Source organism: Bradysia coprophila, unplaced genomic scaffold (assembly GCF_014529535.1).
Source record: "Bradysia coprophila strain Holo2 unplaced genomic scaffold, BU_Bcop_v1 contig_151, whole genome shotgun sequence".
NCBI classification, from domain to species: Eukaryota; Metazoa; Arthropoda; class Insecta; order Diptera; family Sciaridae; genus Bradysia; species Bradysia coprophila.
Window position 1 is genome coordinate 9,644,484 of NW_023503423.1, and position 11,707 is coordinate 9,656,190.

An 11,707-nucleotide genomic window follows, 5' to 3' on the forward strand; every position below is an offset into this window, starting at 1 on the left:
ATATATTTTATAAGATTTTTCAATTGTGTTTAGTCTGACGAACTTTCCACAGCCGCAGCTTTTATTTAAATTTCGAAAAGTGGTCACGACAACTCATAGTTTATTTAGACAAACTCGTCAAGTTTTCCTCATTGTTGATTTGTTTTGAAAGAAAATGCTTCAATAACTTGGTACATCAAGCCTTCTTGTATTTCATTTAAACATAAAAGAATGATTCCATTTGAATACGAAGTCCATTCGCTGAGATTGAGGTGAAACGAGAAGCTAATTAAAAAGAAATTTGCTGTCTGAATTTTCCTATATTATTTTTGGTTTGTCCGCTGTGTTCGGCTGCTGTAAAAAAAAAACTGTTTTAATAAGTAAGAACTATATAAGAAAAATATCTCTACCATTTTATAATATAGTTTCAAGTTTAACCATTTAGTGTAAATAAATTAAGAAAATTAAAAGAAAGACAAACTTTTCCAGTTTATGATATTTTACGAAATTAAACAAAAAATAAAATAAAATGAAAGAAGTGAAAAAGGAAATGAAAAATTTTTAAGATACAAAAATAAAACTTTCCGATTTCTTACCAAACTCTTGCTCTAAAATAAATAAATAAACCAAAATGATAAAACTATATAATGAAACCTAAATAAATAAAAAATAAAATAAAAATTATATGAATGTACCTAAAAGATTTCTTATGTCTATGAAAACAGAATATATAAAAAAATGAATCTAAAGTGTTTTCTATTTTCATGAATTCAGACACAGTTTTCTTTTTTTTATCATTTTTACTATTTATACACCATTTTGCATTACATAAATATTTTCATTTAAAAAAAAACATTTTCTTATGTTCGTTTGGTATACAGAATGCTTTTACGTAAGTTTTTGACTCCATTTTTTATTTCATTGAAATATTCAACATTTTCAACAACTACAAACAAGAAGATTGGTTGTAGAAGTAAATAATTTTTTTTTAGATAGTTCATAGTTGGTTCACTTTTTGCAATTTTAATAAACATTTTTCTTTTCCATATAAAATAAATGTAAGGGAATGACTGTTTTTACTCTATATAAGTGATTCAATATAAAATATATGTTTAAATATTTAAATAAATATTAAAGAAAAAAAAGAAGGAAAGGATAAACATGGAACAGAAACAAAAAGAAAACTTTTGCTTTGAAGTATCACCGGAAATGAATTTCTTAAAAAATAAAAATAAAATTCAGTGAAAATTTTCGTCTTTTACTGCGAAAGCTCCATCTTCATTCTCCATTCTCCATACTGTTTCACAGTTATACTAGGGATAAAAAGATGAAAAGTTGAGTTTTTGTGTTGATCCGAGGCGAAGTCGAGGTCAATAAACACACGAAAACTAGACTTGCTCAATAAATGTGAAAACCAAAATTCTTCATTAGTCATCTGAAAATCAAATGCAACAAAACCTTTAATGTTTGCGGAGTCCAGCCATCTACGTATATAAATCGGAAATAGTATAGACATTTTGGCGTCCGAGGCAAGTGAATTAAGGTGAGTAATGAAATTATTTATGGACCCATTTCTCTCAGTGTTACATAATAGTAGTACCTACAATAACCTCAAAATAGTTAGCAATAAACTCATGTATTTGGCGGTTTTTCTTAAGACGAATACAAAAAATTTAAATTTAAATAATATATTTTCCATGATAACTTCGTATCCGCGTCCTTTCTGGAAAATATAGGACCATCGTTTCTTGTGAAAATGTGTTGGCTTTAAGTAAAAATAATAAATGTTTGTGGTGGTGAGAAAACGAAATATTTCACTAAAATTTGCACAAATGCAGAGTTTTCTCATATAAGGCCACATCACCACAAACAGTTGTTATCGTTACTGAAAGCCAACCCTTCTTGACACAAAACGATGATCATCCTTTTTCCAGAAAGGACGCGGATATTGAAATAGCTATTTTCATAATAAGGGAGTAAATGGGAGTGTTTTGCGCACAAGATGTGAGATTGCCGATACGAGCGAAGCGTGTTACTACCGTGTTAGGAACAAGGTTTTATCTACTGTAATGTCTTAATCACAATTAAAAACTAATTTAAAAAATCGAACTGAAACATCGACACGCCATGACACCGTTAAATATTCATATTCCCCACAAACAAATCTCAGATCTAGTACACAGTCAAGAATCTGCCAATTTTCAGTGAATAAATGTAAAATTATCGAAGTTCGCCGTGAATAAATGAGAAATTATCGAAGTTACAGTCGGAGAAATATAGATTTCGTTTTTTTAAGAGATATCATCATTTCTCTAATTCTCTCAATTGCCATTTGCCATAACATGCGAAATGAGAGAATACAGAAAAATGATGAAAACGATGATGTCTCGTAAAATCCCGAAATCTTTTTTTCTTCGACTGTAGCCGTACGCAAATGAAACATTATCGAAATTTTCAGTTCATAAATTGACGTTCTGAGAGTGCGTGTTTAAATCTCGCTCATTTCGATTCTAAAAGTGCCACCAAATTGTGAATATTACGACATTACAGTAGATAAATATATTATTTTTGCCCATATATTTAGGCTTCAATTTAGCGCTGCGTCAATTCGTCTTAAATTCCAATTCTCACAGCATGTTACGTTACACACACATAAAGGAAATGTGGAACTAAGAAATAGTATTTTACATGCTACATGCGTCGAAAACCGTACTTTTCGTGTTTTAAGCACTTCTTTCGACGCCCTCAGCACGTAAAATCCATTACATAACTCAGGATAAAAATGAAAAGTCTCGTTTTCGTGTGTTTATTGACCTCGGCTTCGCCTCGGATCAACAAAATTCACACGAAAACTCTACTTTTCATCTTTTTATCCCTAGTCATGTAAAATACTATTACATGACTATGGATAAAAAGTTGAAAAGTAGATTTTCGTGTGAAGTCTCTTGATCCGAGGCGAAGCCGAGGTCAATAAACACACAAAAAGGAGACTTTTTAGAGTTGATTGAGCTTTTTAGTTGGCGTGGCAACAATTTACTTCTTTATTCAATATTATTTATGATTTGAGATACTGTATGAAGTGGAATGTAACAATTATCATTGAAGTCTGTTTATGCTAAACATATAATTTTGTGTGATGGTAGGTGGTAAGCGATTTTCATGTTACGCCGTTCAAATTTGTTCTGCAATAATACAAATCTTTTACACTATAAATACGACGTTGCAACGGGCTGATGGCAGTTTGACTTGAGTCAAGACTCTTGACACTATTTACCTTTGATCATCTCATTATCGTGCCTCCTAAATTTGATTCGTTTAGACGCTTTAATCAAGAATAAATTAGTTAGTTTGAAGATAAGATGCTGATGCAAACTTAATCAATGTATCCGGTTACATCCTTGTTGAACACATCATCATTGTAACATACTCATAAAAGATTTTAATTAACGTTCCCGTAATCAAACACGGAAAATGAAACTGTCATGAGTTTCGAAACCGCGATAACTTTAAGTGAAGTTTCGACGGATATGAGTGTGGTTTTCTGTATTGTACTTCTTTGTGAGATGTGAAATTAAATGAAGAGATGCTGTTCCAAAATAGTATTACTCGTTACGAGTGATGAAAGTTGAATTTTTCAGGTCTAGTCGACGTGTTCTGAAAAGTTCTGCTTACATCACGAGTGACGAACTACGTTTTATGTGCCGTAAGAATCATAATGAGACGGAACACACAAACAATAACAAGGAAATCACTCTACAACAATTTTACTTTTACTTGGCATACTCGATTGAGTCCGAAAAAAATTATTATGAAATTCCATTGTTGGCTCTGTTTATCGGCCGACAAAGTTACTTTCGTAGGTCCAGTGACAAAAAACGTCGAATTATGATTCTAAGGCACAAAAATAATTTATTTTAAACGTTTACAGAGTTTATATTCACAGTAATTTTACTGTGCTGCTGATAGTGTGTTGGTGTAACTTTCCCATCTCTAGGCACTATCAGCTATTACAGTAAAATATCGTTCATGATACCCCAACACACACTCGATGTGGCCTTTCGCTTGGTCTTCGACTGCGCGTACGTACACATCTCGAAACATTTCGTAAAAGGGTGAATTCCGTAAGGTTGAACAGTTCGCTTCGTACGATGCATTTCGTAACGGAATGGATTCCCTTTGGTTCAACAAATTACAAAAGTATTGTGAAAAGTAGTTGTAACATTTGTTTGATTATTTACTTCATGAAATTAGGACAGTGTTAACAGAGTGATTGTTTTTTAGAAATTAAACTTATTATTTAAATTTGTGGATGGAGGTATCCCAATGGGAACTTCTTCCCATGATCGTTGCGACGTTACCCTTACGGATAGCTACACTTATCCACTGTATCAACTATGCCTTTGAAGGCTTTTCGTTTGTTACCTCCGCAGCTGCCTATTTTTAATGAAATTTTAAATTACCCCAGGTGTTTCACTGCATTGGCAAATTTCCTTTATCATGTCCGGAGCGATAGCGGAGGACTTGACGCAGTCTAACTTCCAAAAAAAGAACGAAGAAATTTTTTTGAGACTCGGCAACTATATATAGGCGAGAATCATGTCCGGAGCGATAGCGGAGGACTTGACGCAGTCTAACTTCCAAAAAAAGAACGAAGAAATTTTTTTGAGACTCGGCAACTATATATAGGCGAGAATTTAAGTTTCTTTCCTTTGGCCTTTATCACCACAAATCCTATTCTATCTTATTCGCGCTTCAAATACGAGCAAAACGAGCTATCACTCGACTGCGTAACTTTAAAATTGCCGGAGATACATCGTTTTGAAGTTGGTCATTTTGATAGAAAATGCACCAAATTAACGTTTTCCAAACAATCAAAATCTTTCAACTTACTCTGTATGTTTCTATCTGTCTATCTGTCTACCTGTCTATCTGCCTATCTGTCTATCTGTCTATCTGTCTATCTGTCTATCTGTCTATCTATCGACGGTCGATCTCGGAAACTAGTCAGCCAATCTCCATGAAATTTTGCAGGAACCTCAGGGTGGGCATAAAAATGAAAATGTGATACGCCATTACCCCAGGAAAAACCAGAATTTTGTTTTATTGGCCTCGAAGTGGTTTCTGAGTGTGGTTTTCGAGGGTCGGGAACGCGTTTTCGGCTGTAGCTTAGCTGTATTGATACCTACAGAGGCGTGCGACCCATCAAATGAAAGGTATTCGTAACACGATTCGAACAAAAAAATAATTAAAAAAATCGGGGCAGGTTCGTTTGAGCTAGAGTGATTAGAGTGACCAAATTTTGAGTTACTCGAGCGTAGGATGAAAGGACTAATATTTTTTTGGGTTATGAGAGATAGAGAATTACTTTCTTCGGCAAAGTCTCAGAGTTTTACGAGTAGAACAGAGGGGCATATGTGAAAAATGTCGAAAGTTGGAAATGGGTGGGTCAATTATGTTTTTAGAGTTATTTTGTGAATGGTGGCAGATAGAGAGTTATTTTCTTCGGCAAAGTCTTAGAGTTTTACGAGTAGAAAAGAAGGGCATTTGTGAAAAATGTCGAAAGTTGGAAATGGGTGGGTAAATTGGGATTTTGGAGATATTTCTTGAATGCTGGCAGATAGAGAATTACTTTCTTCGTCAAATTTTCGAATTTCGTCAAATTTTCGAATTTCGTCAAATTTCGAATTTCGTCAAATTTTCGATTTTCGTCAAATTTCGTCAAATTTTCGAATTTCGTCAAATTTTCGAATTTCGTCAAATTTTCGAATTTCGTCAAATTTTCGAATTTCGTCAAATTTCGTCAAATTTTCGAATTTCGTCAAATTTTCGAATTTCGTCAAATTTCGTCAAATTTTCGAATTTCGTCAAATTTTCGAATTTCGTCAAATTTCGTCAAATTTTCGAATTTCGTCAAATTTCGTCAAATTTTCGAATTTCGTCAAATTTTCTAATTTCGTCAAATTTCGTTAAATTTTCGAATTTCGTCAAATTTTCTAATTTCGTCAAATTTTCTAATTTCGTCCAATTTTGTCAAATTTTTGAATTTTGTCAAATTTTCGAATTTCGTCAAATTTCGTCAAATTTTCGAATTTCGTCAAATTTTGTCAAATTTTCGAATTTCGTCAAATTTTCGAATTTCGTCAAATTTTCAAATTTCGTCAAATTTTTGAATTTCGTCAAATTTTCGAATTTCGACAAATTTTCGAATTTCGACAAATTTTCGAATTTCGTCAAATTTTCGAATTTCGTCAAATTTCGTCAAATTTTCGAATTTCGTCAAATTTCGTCAAATTTTCGAATTTCGTTAAATTTCGTCAAATTTTCCAATTTCGTCAAATTTTCCAATTTTGTCAAATTTTCGAATTTCGTCAAATTTCGTCAAATTTTCGAATTTAGTCAAATTTCGTCAAATTTTCGAATTTTGTCAAATATCGTCAAATTTTCGAATTTTGTCAAATTTTCGATTTTCGTAAAATTTTTGAATTAAAACTGTAAACTGTTATAAAAAGCAGTGTTGACTACACTTCTAAAACAACTGATATCCCAACAAAAATCTCTTCGAGAAAAGTGTGACGCAGTCTTTGAAATACAATTTCTAAAATGAATGATATCGCTAGAGTTGACGCTTTCAGCTTCGTTACGAAAAAATTAAATTTTACACCCAATTAGTTCAAACAAGCTGGCTTAGGTTTTCTCATCATCTGCCAAATAATTTTTACAAAAAAAATTTGACTGGAAACAACCAAAATTTTACCAAAAAAATCTGCGTCGCAAAGTGGCAGATGTTCAGGAACAGACCTGCAAGAAAATTTATCTGCCACTTTGCGACGCAGATTTTTTTGGTAAAATTTTGGTTGTTTCAAGTCAAATTTTTTTTTGTAAAAATTATTTGGCAGATGATGAGAAAACCTAAGCCAGCTTGTTTGAACTAATTGGGTGTAAAATTTAATTTTTTCGTAACGAAGCTGAAAGCGTCAACTCTAGCGATATCATTCATTTTAGAAATTGTATTTCAAAGACTGCGTCACACTTTTCTCGAAGAGATTTTTGTTGGGATTTCTGCTTGCTTTACTGCCTGACCAACGTGTTGTGATGGTTGATTCAAATATACAATTGTACGAACGTGTCACGCCATGCGAAATCCCGGAGTACCGACCCAATTAGTTGTAAAAGTAATTGCAAAAGTATCTGTGAAACTTTTAGAGCTGCTTTCTGAACTACTTCAGCAAAATTAGTTGAAAAAATTGTTGTAAGACTAGTTACAAAAGTAGTGGCAAATACATCTTTTTGCAGCTACTTCAGATTTGTAGTCCAAATCCTGAAGCAGTTGTATTAAGTAGTTGCAAAAAAAGTATTTAGCCTAAAATATAGCCTTGACTACAGTGTTGTCAGACTTAACACTATGAGTAGTCATTCGGTGACCAGAAGTACTCAATGATCTGTATGTCTATAGACCTTAACTTTGGCAAAAAATATCACCTTATTTGACATAATTTGTATTCGGTTAAAATTGGAAATAAAAAACTGCCTCAAAAATCTTTCGAGTAGGTTGACTTACCCACGTATTTGACATCGAAAAGAATACAAGCCAGATAGCGAATAGGTTTGGTATTTTTGGAAAGGTGCGGTCTCAGGCTATGCGATATAGTAGCAACTGAAACTCTACCCGTCAGTGGATGAGCTAGACATGACCAGAAAGCTTCCCGATGGTGAAGAAATCAGTGAAAGTTGTTCACATTCACAAAGTAAAAATTTTAAATTTCTTGTGAGTGCATATAATTGTTTGGTAGACCAGAAACAACCACAAAAAGCAATTTATTTCATTTTTAGTCGAACTTTCCATGCATTTCCATTCAAAAATCTCAGGAATTTGGGCACCCGTAAGAAAGTTCTTTAAGATTTTTTGAAAAAATTGAAAAAACCCCTCCCAATTTTTTGAACACGCTTAAACACGCATTTTACGAACAAAACACATCGCATTTCAATCATACAAATCTAATGTAACTCAGGCTTATGTACTTTTTCATTTCTACGACAAAATGAATTTTTCGATGGTAAAGTGATCGTTTCGACGAATAAAATGAAATCAAGTGAACTGCGTTATATACTGGCTTATATACTGCGCTCTCTTTATTTGTGAATAGATTAAGGAATTTGTAAACAAAAAGAAGTGCTTGAGCGACACTTAGCCAAACAAGAATGGTGAAAGCTCAACTAGGCGACACAGCAGTAGTGAGTGCTCATTTGTTATGTAATGTTCGTTGACAAGTGGATCGCCATCGGTTTCTGGTGTGTTTTCATTTTTTTTTATACGTTGCCACACGTTACTGAAAATTTCAAGATATTTTAGTTGGGAGGTTACGCTGATCGCTTGGTGAAAAAGAACTTCACCTAGCACAAATTACAGACCTTGGACATATGTTTGACATTGCAATGTTGTGGCGTGGGCAACATAGAGAGACTGAATTTCAAAACCCACCGAAACTCCGTGCTTCCATATACATACAAAACCCGTACGTAACGAGCCAATCTTAATCTATTGCAAAGCCTTCCTTTTCTTGAGATTTTCGTTGAAGTAAAATGTGTTTTTTAAGCGAGAAATAAATAATTAAAAACACGTCGAGGCTCAGTGAATACGAATAGTAGATTAAGAGAAACATAAAAATGAATCGATTAAGAAAAACTTTTCTGAATTGTGCTGGCTTCTCGATAATTTTATATTTACATTTATGCTCCAATAAAATATTCGAAAATGCTACATTTTAAACTAGACAGTCTACAAAACTAGCCCATTCGAATATTGGTTGATAGCAATGAAACCAGGTATGGTCTGTTCATACAAAGTTTGACATTCGACCATGTCTTGTGTTGACGTTCATTGGTTGATATGGCCGTAATTTACATTTTCCTGAACAAAAATAAAATTGATGATATATTCAATGGAATAAAGTTGAAGTGTTGTAGAGCACAATGACAAAAGTTGAAGTTCTTCTTTATACCATCATAAATATTCGCATCAGCTTCACATCCAGTTTCACTGGAGTAATGCAACAGAAATTTTTCTCTTCGGGAAATGCGATTCTTTCTATTTAAAAACCCACTTTGATTTCGAAAATATGACGGGGTGTACGATAATGTTTTTTTGAAAGAAAACTTTTACTCAAGTTGAATAAATTTTGCCATTGTTTTCGGGGGTGGAAAAAAATACGAAAATGTTAATGGTGAGGTGATGGTGATGGTGTACACGTGGTTTGCGAAATCTTTTTTTTGTTTTTCACAAAGGAACTTGTTGCCATATTCCGCTTTTTCCTTTTATAGTTTCTGTTTTTAATTTCTGACAAAATATATATTTAACTTCGTCGTCTTTTGTCACGGTTGCCGTAGCAAGTTTTAGACATCCAAGAAGTCCATTTCGATATAATTTTCTTCAGAGTTGGATCGGTTATCCGAAAAACCGAAAATTTCGGTTCGGATTGAACCGAACCGAGAATTTCGGTTCGGATTGAACCGAACCGAAATTTTCGGTTCGGTTTGGACCGAACCGAAAACTTTGGTTTTGTCGTAAAACAATATGAAATGAAGGCAGACTCGTCAAAATTGATTGATTTCATTATGAACTAACCAAAAAGAGGTAAATGAAGCAATTGCATGCGATTTTTGTGAGAAAACGAATTTGACAAGAGCTTATGAGATTTTCAATTCTCAGTAAATATCACATGCAATTGCTTCATTTACTTCTTTTTGGTTAGTTCATAATGAAATCAATCAATTTTGACGAGTCTGCCTTCATTTCATATTGTTTTACGACAAAACCAAAGTTTTCGGTTCCGTCCAAACCGAACCGAAAATTTCGGTTCGGTTCAATCCGAACCGAAATTCTCGGTTCGGTTCAATCCGAACCGAAATTTTCGGTTTTTCGGATAACCGATCCAACTCTGATTTTCTTTGTGCTAAATAAAACTGAAGCGATGAAATGGAAATGTAGTTGGAAACCGACAACATTATCGCATTCACTTGGAAGGGCTGACATTTGGGCTTTAGCAAAATGTCAGGATTTTGTCAAAGCAAGGAAAAACTTTTTAATAGATTTTTAAGTACTTTCACATTTTCACATTTTTCATTTAATATTTTGAGAAAATAGCGCTAAAAAACGACTAAATTTTGTTGTTCTAACAGTTCAATGTAGTTTATCTGCAGCCCCACATCGACAACTTAATCAATTTGCCTGCAATGTCATCAATATTTATTTAGCATCGTTTAATTTGCAGCGAATTCAATCGATATCAATATTTACTGTTTGGTAAAGTTAATTCTTTTGCGTTGCAACATGTGTGCATCATTGAATCATCCAGAGCCAAACAAAATATTTGGAAATTAATTTGAAATTTACAACATTCCCATATCGTAAAACTTTTCCGATAAGCTTATGGAAAATATGTGCGCCAGACACACAAACTGTGACAGACTGGTACTGTGTTGAAGTCCCTCTGATATATATACCAGTTCAGTGGTATTCAAATGAATGACTCCAATATAATATTAAAGTTTTCGTACTTATATACATTCGCATGAATGGACGTTGTGTATTATATATGGGGTTGGGAGTATATTCAATGTTTGTGAATGCAAAAACCGATTTCAAGTTTCAACTTTGCTCACATAACTATACTTAGCACATTGTGACAGACTATGTATTTATAGGTTATATAACACAAAATCGGAATGATTATCAAGAGGGAATTAGTTCGTTAGAAAAGTGTGTATTAAATTGGTTTCTCTGGAAGCCTCCACACACCGCATATCCTCAATATCTGAACCTGTGCCACCTTAAAACCCATTATTTTCCTCGTACAAAGGGTTATTATTGTATAGTTTGCTAGCTGTATACTATCACGCCTTAATATTTCTCCGGTCCTAGCTATTAAAATATTATCAACTGTTGCGCATGCAATTGAAAATTATTACCACCAGGCAGTAACAAACCACCCATCTATACAAACTTGTTTCAATATATATTTCATCCACCACACGTTTGAGCTCATAAAACTATACACGGAATATTTCGAATAATGTTATCTAACAGAAATAATGGTGGTACGAGGAAGCATTAATATTAAATAGAATTGTGTACTTTGAAGCATATGGCATGTAATATGAGAGTGTGTTTGCTGTGTATGCGGAATAGTTTTTCGTTCGAACACGTTATACACACACACACGTTGAATAATTATGATATTACTTGATTTATACTAAGTTTTCGAATAAATTATTTTAAGATGAGTTTACATCAAATTGCGCATCAGTTCCATACTCACTCCCTTATGTCAAAGATTGTATTTATATTCTCTCATCAACGTCAAACATAAGCAAATCATATTTATCTTATCTTCGAAGTTCATAAAATAAATACTTTTACGAACCTTGTAGCAAATTTTCGTCTATCTACGGATGAACGTAGTGCAGTCGTTATAGTACTTGACTGTATTCCAGGAAGCTGCGGGAATTTGCTCTTAGATATGCCTCACAACCAAACAGCTTAATGGAATTTTTGGCTAATACTCAAAACATCTAATTTCAGTCATTGAAAGTGTATCTAAAATTCCACGAAATCAATGCTAACTTTTTACATTGTTGTTGTTTGAAGAACGAATTAAGTACAATGTTCTTGCAAGAAGCTCTTGTTACGCAAATGGGAATATTGAGACTTCATATCTCACAGAACTTCGTT